An 11,719-nucleotide genomic window follows, 5' to 3' on the forward strand; every position below is an offset into this window, starting at 1 on the left:
TGAGTCAAGTATCAGGTGTTACAATTCATTTAACCAAGTCATTATTTATCAAAATGCATATTAAAACTTATTTAGCTATAAATAGTTCTATACCAATTCATATGCCTCATATACATTCTAATCAAAATCAAACATGCCATCTTTAACTATGTATCAACATATCATACCACACTTCTATATCAATTTTGCATTCACACGTCATTATATACATTAACATGTAAATTCAATCTAAACGAAACTTCAACTACCAACTACATATATATACACACAAGGACATGAATATAATTTATACCAAAATGACTCAACCTAGGTATTTGTCTTTCTTAACACAAAATAGACTGATACAAACTTCGTTGAGTCTGGGATTATCGATTGGATGCTGAGCAGATATTCAAGATCACAAACAAAAACTAACCTGCACGCGAAAAACAAAATTATACGCTGAGTAATAAACTCAATGGTATTTCTATAATCGAACATTATAACCAAACTTAAATAAATTAAAATTACATAACCAAAATACCATTTAATAAAAATGTAAAATAACATGTTATAGTGTACCATTTTATCATATAAATCATTTCATTGACATTCAATTAACTAATATAGGAGCATCATATTTTAACTTCAACACGTCCCAAATTGAACCGGTCAATTGTTTCAATTTCATACTAATCTTTCAGACTTATAATCTGATGTACATAATCATCCATCATCTCAATTCATTTCATGTACCATTATACATTTTACATTTTAATTCCCTACTAACCTGATTCAGACTCGAACAGATACACAAATCCAACAAACTACACCAATTTGGCACCCATTGCCTAATTAGACAATTCCGAAGTAAATAATTTGCACCATGCGCTCATTGGTATAACCGAAGTAAAAATGTGCCCAACACTCATTAACTCGTAGTCGAAGTAACCCGTACTCAATCTATCCTATGACATGCCAACTATATCTTACTCTGCCCGAACAGTTAATAGGATAACAATTTATCCAATTCTGAATACAGCTCAATTTATAATTCATCACTTTCTCTTCATCAACCAATTCATCAATACATATATAACATAACATGAGTAAATCCAATTCAAATCCAATTTTGCATTTTCATCAAATTACAATATTTTCAATTCTATTAAATTTAGCTATATATATCAATAATCAGTCAAAATCGTATCAATTCAACTCGATTTATCAATTTTAGCTCACCTCAAAATATTACCATGCAAGACAGAATAAAAATGCAACACTTGAAGTGGTTTGAATTATAGAAATACAAATCGGGAATTCTAAGTTATTCGTCGACAGCTTTAGCTTTTCCTTTCCCTTTCGAGGAGCCCAGATCGACGTTAGCTACAAATTAACATAAACATACAATATCATCAATATTCAACCAAATTTAAAACAATTGTCAATTTATATGATTTTTCATTTTATTCAATTTAGTCCCTAAAATCGGGACTAACAAAAATTTCAATTTAAAACTCCTAATTAAACACTATAATTCATTAGGGACCTCCTATTTCTTATTTCTACAATCAATTTTACAATTTATTCAGTTTGGTTCCTAATGTACAAAACTATCAATTAACTTCACAACTTAGTCCTTTTTTCACCTCTAAGCTTAAAATCTATCAATTTAATACCTAGAACTTCAAGAAATCAACAATGGTAACTTTCTAAAACTTTAGCAGTTTTACAATTTAATACATAGGCTAATTGGATTAAGCTCTCATCATCCCAAAAATATAAGAATTACAAAAAAAGACTAAATTGAACTAATTGATTAAAAGCTTTGAAATTTAGAACCCTAGGCCGAAAGCTCTCAATTTTGGAAATGGTGGTTTCAGTTGTAGGAAGAAGATGAGAAAAATGTTTTCTCTCCCTTTTCATTTGTTTATTTTAATATACTTTATATTATTATATAATTTTAAATATTATAAAAACATTATACATAAAAAAAAATCTCCCACTATCGTCCACTACTATCATTTCTAAAGTGGCATAATTATCATTTAGTCAATGGTTTAATTTCTACTTAAGTCCTCAATTCATTTTCCAATTAAAAACCTGTAACAATTAGACTTTACGATTTAGTCTCTAAACCTTAATTAATAATTAATTCAATAAAAATTATCTATCCAAAAATTTAATTCACTAATATAATAGCTCAATTTACGAAAACAGGGTCTCAAAACTATATTTTGTGACACCACTGACTTTTGGATCGTTACACAAAGGTTCATATATACATATATACATATATACACACGTACATAAAGGATGTGGAATGGAGAGGAGGAGGAGAAAAATAAATAGTAAAAGCGCGTGATGCTAAAAGAGTGTTATAAGTGATAGATTTGTGAATACATAAGAATAATTCAAATGAGTTGCTAAGACATTAAGTGAATAATTGTTATATGATGTATTAATGGACTTATTTGTAAAACTTCAATAGTTGTGTTAATCTTATAAATTTGATTGAGAATCATATGGTGTTGAAATTGAGAATAGATGCAAATGAATTATATGAATTGTGGTATATAAACTTGATTGTAGGTGATGAGAAATAATAGAATGGAAATTAAGTGGACACAGAATTGTCGTCGCGACGATCTCAAGTCAATGGGTAATGTCGCAACGAGGAACCCCTAACATCGCGACGTCGGATTGAGGTTTTGAAATTTTCTTAATTTGGTCCCTATTCAATTATAAATTGTTACGAGAGCTATCGAAAGTTCGTATTGAATTTAGATAAGTTTTTAAATTGTATTGTAATTGCAAATTGATCTTAGTAGTTCAATTAAAATGATAAAATGAATTGAGTTTAACAGTAGTTGCTCTGGCAATAAATGTAACAACTTGGTACAGTAACCCGGCGATCTGGTCAGGTATGAAGGTGTTTCAAGAAAAAAACACACTTTAATACTTTATTTCTCTCTTAGTATTTAAAGGTTTTTTTTTGGGCTCACTTTAGTCCTTAATGTTATCAAATATTTAACTTCAATCCTTATGAACTCTAAAAATTAACTTGGGATATTCAACCAATCATATGTTACTAAGTGTCATATGATGATATCACAAAACGTCATCTTTTGAAAAAGACCTTACAAATATTTAAAAAATGCAAAAATACAAAAATATTAAATTTATAAAAAAATAGAAAAAAACTAAAAAAATATATTTAAAAAATTACTAAAAATTTTGAAATATATATTAGAAATTTTGATATTCTAAAATTTTATAAATCACATTTACTAGAGCGTAAACATGAGATCCTCGTCTCTTGGAAAGATATCACCTATAATAATTGTTTTATAATTCAATCAATTGGAATTTATAATTTTTTTAGATAAATCAGATTGGGCTTAAATATAAGAAAAAAAAAACAAAAAGAAACATGACAAGAAACAAGTCCAGCAAAAAAACAAACTCAAACGTCTATGGCCCAGAACCTAGGCCCAAACCTACTTAGAAAAATCAACAGAAAATAAATAAAGAAGGTACAAAAAGGTGTGCACCACCGTTCCGTTGCCCAATCAGAAATATTCTAGAAATCTGTCCCAACAACAATTAATCATACCCTATTCCAAATTAGAGGTTCTCATGGGTCGAGCGGCCCAGCCCGGCCCGACGGCCCGCTCAAAATATGAGAGCGTTCGGATAAAAATATAGGCCCGAAATATAGGTTTGGGTAAAAAATAAGGCCCATTTAAAAAATGGGTCAGGCCTCGGGCACCACTTTTTTGGCCCGGGTCTCGGCCCGGCCCAGCCCGAATATATAATAAATATATATTTTTTTATTTTTTAATTTTAAAATATTTTAAAAATACTTTTTATTTTTTATTTTTAAAATAAATTTTTGGTGTTTATTAAAAAATGGGTCGGGATGGGCCGAGCTCGGGCTTAGGAATTTTTTCCCGGGTCGGGCTTGGACAAAATTTTAGGCCCATATTTCGGGCCGGGCCCGAGCCTAGGACGTGGGCGAAATTTTTTTTTTGGGCCCGGCCCATGAGCACCTCTATTCCAGACTGTTCCTTTCCCCGGAAAAAGCCTTTATCTTCCCCGAAACAAAAAAAAAGTATAGCTTCTTCCCAAAACCTGCTAAACATTTCACCATTCTTCAATTTGGTTCCCACACCCTCTCCACAGCAAAACAACATCGCAACTAAAGGAACATTCTCCACCAGGTAAAACTCATCACCACCTTTCAAAGTTTCTGTTGCAAAGAGGTGGGCTAAACCATTAGCCAATCTTGGAGCATGTTTGAAAGTGATTGCCTAAAATCTTCCCTTTAACTGTTGAATATTCTAAATATAAGTGTAATAGCCCATTTTCATTGGTTTCGAGACCACGAATTTGACAAGTGAGTTATCATTTTAATATTTATTTAATGTTTATAGGGTTAATTTAAGGTATTATTAAATTTTCGTTAAGAAATTTTGAAGTTTAAATGGTTAATTAGGTAAAAAAGATTAAATTGAAAAGGTGAAAAAGTTGATTTCTATTAGTTAAAGGGTTCAAATGGTTATGGAATATCAACCTAATTTACTTAGATGGTAATTATACCATATGTGTTGATAGTGGACAATTATGGACATGTTTATGTTAATTATTAAAGTTATAGCATAAGGGTAAAAAGGTAAATAATTAAATAAGTATAAAATAAATAAAATAAGGGCTATCATCTTCTTTCTTTTTCTATTGTTCAACCAAAAAACCATTAAAAAGGAAGCTTAAGGTTTCAGCTAGGTTCATCCAATTGCGTGGTATGCGTTTGAACTCCGTTTTTATTGATTTTTAGTTTTTGAGCTTGTTTTCGCTTAATTTACTTAACCCGAGGGTTAATTTTCAAAATTTTTAAAGGTTTAGGGACTTTCCATGATTTATTTTGAATGTGTTTTGATGGTAATTGATAGATTATTAAACTTGGTTGTTAAACAAGCTTGTTTTGTTAAGTGATTTTTGATGAATTTAGGGTTAAGGATTAATTTATTAAAATTGCAAAATTTCTTGATGTTAATGTGAAATTTTAGGAAATATGGGTTTTTAAGACCCCTAGTAAAGTTGGATAGCATGATTTAGTTAGAAAAATGGTGAATTTTACAAGTTAAGAGTTTAGGGACTAAATTGTAAGAAAGTTAAAGTATTGGGGGTAAATTTGTAAATTGATGATAGAAGGGTTTAATTGCATAAAATTACTTTTTAGAATGCTAGAATTATAATAATTGAGTTAAATTATTATTTAGATCAAGAAAAGAATCAACCGGACTTGACTTAGGGAAAGGTGAAAGTCTCGGAATAACTTTCGACTTGGCTGTAACAACTGTGGTGATTGAGGTAAGTTCGTATGAATTATAATCTTACTAATTTATTTTTTGATTTGATTATTTTTATAACATGTTGAATATAAATTGGACTCAAAAATATCACAATATTTTGAGCAGTTAATGGTTAAGTAATCTCGTTTGAACCTTAAAAATTCTTAGGATACAAATGACATGTCATTAGGGTTATACAGGTTTGGTATCGAATAGTTAACATTCCGACCCACAGCACGTGTGAGCAGGCCCAAATTCTCATCTAGTGTGAGCATTATTGAAAAGGAAAGGTTACGGTTACATGAAAAGACGCACTATGTGTAAGCATCCCGAGTATTCGATGAAATTCTAGATGGTTCAACAGGTAAGTAAAATAAAATGAAAACGTTTGTATATGAAATTATTGATGTTAATGACCAAATGAAATGGAAAAGTGAGATATGAAAATGAATGGAAAAGGGCACTAATCAAACATGTAATGAAAGGTAATGAATGTAATTCATTATATGTTATATACAATGTTTCATACATGTTATGATTTTTAGTTATCTATTAACTATGTGAGTTGTTATGAATAGGAAAGAAAGATACCTACATAAATTATTGAGCATGGTCGAATGAATTAATGTTTGGGGTTTGGTAAGTTTGAGCTTATATTATACAAGCTTACTAAGCACTAGTTGCTTACGTAATTATTTTCCTCTTTTGTAGATCATCGGAAGCTTGACTAGTTGGAATCTTGTCGGAGTTCTATCACACTATCTAGCAATCTCTTGGTACTTTTTGGTTATCTTGGTTATTGTTATAAATGGCATCTATAGGGTTTATTGTCATGTATACTTTTGTTATGTTTTGGTTACTTTTTAAATGATTATATGTACATATGGCATAATTGGCTTGTATATGTTAAAAGCCATATGAATATGGCCATTTTGGTATGTTTAATTTGAATGGTGAATAGTTTGACTATTGTTGCCATTAGATAGCTATTATAGCTTTGTTTTGATTAATATTGTTTTGGTATAAATGAGGTGCCTTTGAATGGCATGCTGGTTAGAGAAATTAGGTTGATTGAATTGGTATGTTTATGAGTGTTTGGAATGTGTTTGGATCCATTTAATATATGCACAAATGAATTAGTTGGTTGGACAAGTTTTGATCTTAAAATGGTTTATTTTATGGGCTAATTATGGAGCACACGGCTGTGTGACACACACGGCCTGAGTATACAGCCGTGTGACACACACGGCCTGAGTACACGGTCGTGTGTCACTTTTCAATTTATATGCACGTTTCACACAGTCTGGTACACGATCTGAGACACGGCCATGTGTACCAAGTCAGTGAGTTACACGACTTGCGAGACGGTCATGTAACCCAAGCCAGTGAGTTACAAGGTTTGAGACACAGGTTGGGACACAGCCGTATGTCCCATTTTTCGAGTGCTCACATGGTCTAGGCTATGTCACACGGCCTGACCACACGGCCGTGTGACCCTTGTTTTTAAAATTTTTAACTTTTTCCTAAACTTTCTAATTTGTTTTAAATTAGTCCCAAATTGACCTCAAATTGTTTTTAGGACCTCAAAGGCTCAATTTAAGGCCCAAATGTGTATGTTTGTTAGGTTTGTAATGGCTTTTAGGTAATTAATATTCTTTTTTGAAGTTAATTGTTCTGATTTGTATGGTAATGCTCCCTAAACCTAATCTGACAATAGAGATGGGTTAGAGGTGTTACAATAAGCTGTCATTTGTGATTTATCCAAATATTGTGATTGACTCTTCTTTAAAATGGAGAATGCATCTTCCTCAACTATTACCTCCGGCCTTCCTTCTTCTAACCCCGTTTGCATTGCTCGGTCACAAGCGATGGCTTCAGCGGTGAAAGCTGAAAGGACCCCCTCGTAGGTCTCTAATTTTGAAATCAACACTTCCCCCTCAGCATTTCTCGCAATAATACCAGAGGCCAACCTAAATCTTTGTCCGTCATAAGCTTTATCAAAATTAAACTTGGTGACCATTCCCCAAAGGTTTCTTCCACTCCACCACTTTTTTTGTATTAGTAAGTGCTCTCTTCTCAGTTTCATTAACTTCAGAAATGTAACTGACAACAAATCAAGCTATAACTTTACCAGTAACAGTCTTTCTTTCATGAACCCTAATGTTTCTGTCTCTCCAGATTTCCCAAAGCACATAGAAAAGAATATGTTGTTGAGGAATTGAGCACTCACCAAAAACTCGGGTAAGCCACTAACCAAACCCTAGATCTGAATTATTGAGAATATGCGTAAGCTTAAGTTACGACCCGACTTCTACTAATACGGGACACCCACGAAACAAATGATCAATAGTTTCTTCCTCTTTTCCGCTTCAAGTACAACAAACTATATTTACTATATTCTTATGTTTCATATTTACAAAAGTAGGTAGATAGTTCCATGAGAACCTCCAAATTGTAACTTTAATTTTCCCATAGAGGTTTAGGCCCCATAGTTTTTTGTAGAAATCACTAGAATCGATTTGTAAAGCGTAAGCATTAGGCCACATAGGATTCTTCTATAATAGTTTGTAAGCGTTACGGACAGAGAACTCCCCCGAGGCTTCCCCACCCCACACTAGCATATCCTCATAGGCCTTTGTTGCTAGTGGAATACAAAGGATTCTTTTGGCATCCACCAGCGATAAGGTATTAAGAAACATCTCATGTTTCCATGTTCTTATATTTGTATCGATTAATTCTAACACCTTTAAATTTTGCAAACTATGAACATTGCTAAATAATCTATAATTATCACCCATTAATATCCATGCATCAGCGGTAATAAATATCCTATCCCCTGAACCTACCCTCCAACTTCCCTCATTTAAAACACCTTTCCCAACCTAGATACTTTTCAAGTGTAAGAAGGGTTATTACCTAGTTAAGCATTAAGAAAGTCAGACTTAGGAAAGTATTTCGCTTTAAGAATACAAGTAAGTAACAAACCCGAATTTGTTAAAAGCCTCTATCCTTATTTAGCCAACAAAGCAATAATAAATTTGCCCATATCTCGAAAGCCCATACCCCTATCTTCTTTCAATTGACACATTTTACTCCATGCGCACCAATGGATACCCCTTCTCCCCTGTCCTTTCTGTCACCAATATCTTGCGAATATACTCTCAATCACTCCACAAAAAGATCTCGGTAACAAAAAAGATGAGATTGCATACATAGGGATAGCCTGTAGCACTGACTTGATAAGGATCTCCTTTCCCCCTTGCGACAACATCCTCGTACTCCAACTCTTAATACGCACTTTAATCCTGTCCTTAATGTTTTGGAAGGATGCTTTCTTCCCCCTCCCCACCATGTTAGGAAATCCTAAATACTTCTCGAGATTATTCAAGAACCACATCCCTAAGATTTTTGAAACATTTTCCTTCTCCTCTTCACTTGTATTTGAGCTAAAAAATACTGTAGATTTACTGAAATTCACACACTAACCAGAGCATCGTTTGTATTCCTTAAGTATTTCTTTCAACACTGTGGCTCCTCTGAAGGTTGTCTCGCCAAAAAAAATACTGACATCCGTAAACAGTAAATGTGAAATTTACGGACCTTGTCTACTAGCCTTCGCTCCCCACAGCAGACCCTCATTCATTTCCAATCGCATTAAAGTCGATAGGCCCTCGCTGCAAATGAGAAAAAGAAAAGGACTTATGGGATCTCATTGTCAAAGTCCCCTAGTGGGCTTAAACATCCTCCCCCTAGAACCGTTGACAATAACTAAGTAAGACGTCGAAGAAATACATCTCATTATAAGTTCCACCCAGTCCTCAGCAAGTCCCATTCTCAACATAACCTCTTTTAAAAAGCCCCAGTCGACCTTATCATAGGCTTTACTCATATCTAGTTTTAAAGTCATATAACCCTTTTTACCTGTGTGTTTCTATCGAAAACCATGTAATAATTCATAAGTTAACAACACATTGTCTGAAATTAACCGTCCAAGAACAAATACACTTTGGGCACTATCGATACATCTCCTTATAACACCTTGAAGTCGGTTTGCTATAGTTTTAGCCGTAATTTTATAAAAGACAGAACACAAACTGATAGCTCTAAAATTCGCTAAATTCGTAGGATTTGGAACTTTTAGAATAAGCACAATAACAATAGTATTAATAGAGTTAAGGACTTTACCCTCATTTAAGATGCCTAAACTATACGTAACTACATCATTCCCTACAATATGCTAGTAACGCTGGAAGAACAAAGCCTGGAAATCATCAAACCCTAACGCTTTGGTGGGCCCTATTTCTTTCAAAGCCATGTAAACCTCCTCCTCAGTATACTTGGACAAGAGAGTTCGATTTTTATCGGAGGAAATGTTAGCATCTATTCTCGATAATAAGTGCGTCAAATCCCCTACTCTAGCCGATGAAAATAGATATTGAAATAAACCAGTAGCCACTTCCCCTATTTCATCCTCATTACATGCCTCCATTCCATTCACACGTTCCAACCTTTTTATCATATTAATCCGTCTACGAACAGAAACGTACCTATGAAAGAAAGTCGTATTCTTGTCCCCTAAACGCAACCAATTAGCATGTGCTCTCTGTTCCCAGAAAACCTCCTCCTTATCGATCTCCAAATTGGAATTTATAATTTGTAGATCCTTTTAGGTGATAGTTTTGGATAAGTTTTTTTTTAATTATTCAAACAATGAAAAGTAATTTTATTTTACTTAAATAATATTTTTAATTATTCTAATTTTTTTATCAAGACAAATATTATTTTTCTCTAGACACTATCTTAATTTGCAAATAAAAATTATGTAAAGTGGATATCTAAATACTAACATTTTCATCCATTGGCTTATAATATTTGAATCCAAATAGTTTTTGGATCCTTAATATTTATGATCACAATTACAAATAAAACGGCTACAAATATCCATTTATACCATCGTTCTTTGTAAGTCCACCACTATTGTTGAGTGTTTGACCATTCTAAAGAATTTTTGAACGAAACAAATAGAGTATGTGCACAATGATTGATAAGGAAGCTCGTTCCATACATTAAATAGGGAGCTGAGTCAAATAAACATGTTTCCAATAACACTAGTAAAATACTAAAAATTAATGTATTTTAAAATATTAATATATTAATATAAAATTTACATATTTTTTTTGAAAATTTTCATAAAAATTTATTGTACTTTTACCTATATACAACTTTTATAAAGTCTTTAATATTTTAAATGTGATTAGCGAAGGTATATTTTATTCCAAATATACAACAATTTTTACTGTTGTTTAAATTTTTTTGTACAATCTTTTGCAATTTCTAATAATTTTTATATTTTTTAAAATACTTTAAGATTTCTAATAGTTTCATTTTTTTATATTTTTTTAATAATTATTATTTTTTACATTTTTTTAAAAGTGCTAACATTTTTTTGAATTTTTAAAAACTATACATTTTTATAAGTTTATTTATATTTTTGGTAATTTTTTGTAATGTTTATAATTTTTTTAGATGATTACATCATTGTGACATTATCATACAGCATGTGACAGTTTATGATTAGTCGGAGATTTCAATCAATTTTATTAACATTCAGAGAACTGAACGAGTAAAAAGAAATGAAAAAAATAAACTTTCAAGATCAAAGTAAAAAAAAAATTATACTTTAGAGGTTAGAGTATTCAAAAACAAATGATTGGAGTAGATTAGTTGGTTAGAACAATGGTGAGAACTCAAGGCCCAAAGGGCCACTAGGAGGGTCATATGTACTAAAAACAACGTGCTATTAATGGAAACTAAAACGCAACTGAACATAGGAAGAATCGTTTTTGAACAAACTGTGATGAGGCTTTTTGAATTTAATATGCTGGCTGATATTTTAATTGCAGCCTGGCCATTGTAGGCATAATCAGCTTCATCATAATGGTGCAGATGCTGCTGCTGTACCTTCCACCTCATTTCCTCCTGAATGTTAACATGATGCCAAGTAATCCATCACTGCCAAATGTTTTATAGCTCCAGCGAAAAAACCACCAGATTGTAGGAAACCAATATTGAAATGGATGAACACCCCGCCCTTTACGAGGGGTTTTTTTATGACGGCCTTGTATTGACCTACATTTTCAAGCGGAGGAGATAAATGATATGATATAATATGATGTCAACTTGGAACAGCAAGTTTAATGAATAACATGCAGAGGAGTGTACCTGCCCCCAAGGTGAGTTCATTAGGGAAAAACTCAAAAACACAAAAACCTCATCAATTTTTCCAATCAAATGATAAACAAGGTCTCCCCTAACTGTATCCGGCAGCAAATGGAGAGCAAATATATGGGCAACCTTGAATTTATTTTAAGCCTATTTCTTTTTAT

The sequence above is a fragment of the Gossypium hirsutum genome, chromosome D08 (genome assembly GCF_007990345.1).
Source record: "Gossypium hirsutum isolate 1008001.06 chromosome D08, Gossypium_hirsutum_v2.1, whole genome shotgun sequence".
NCBI classification, from domain to species: Eukaryota; Viridiplantae; Streptophyta; class Magnoliopsida; order Malvales; family Malvaceae; genus Gossypium; species Gossypium hirsutum.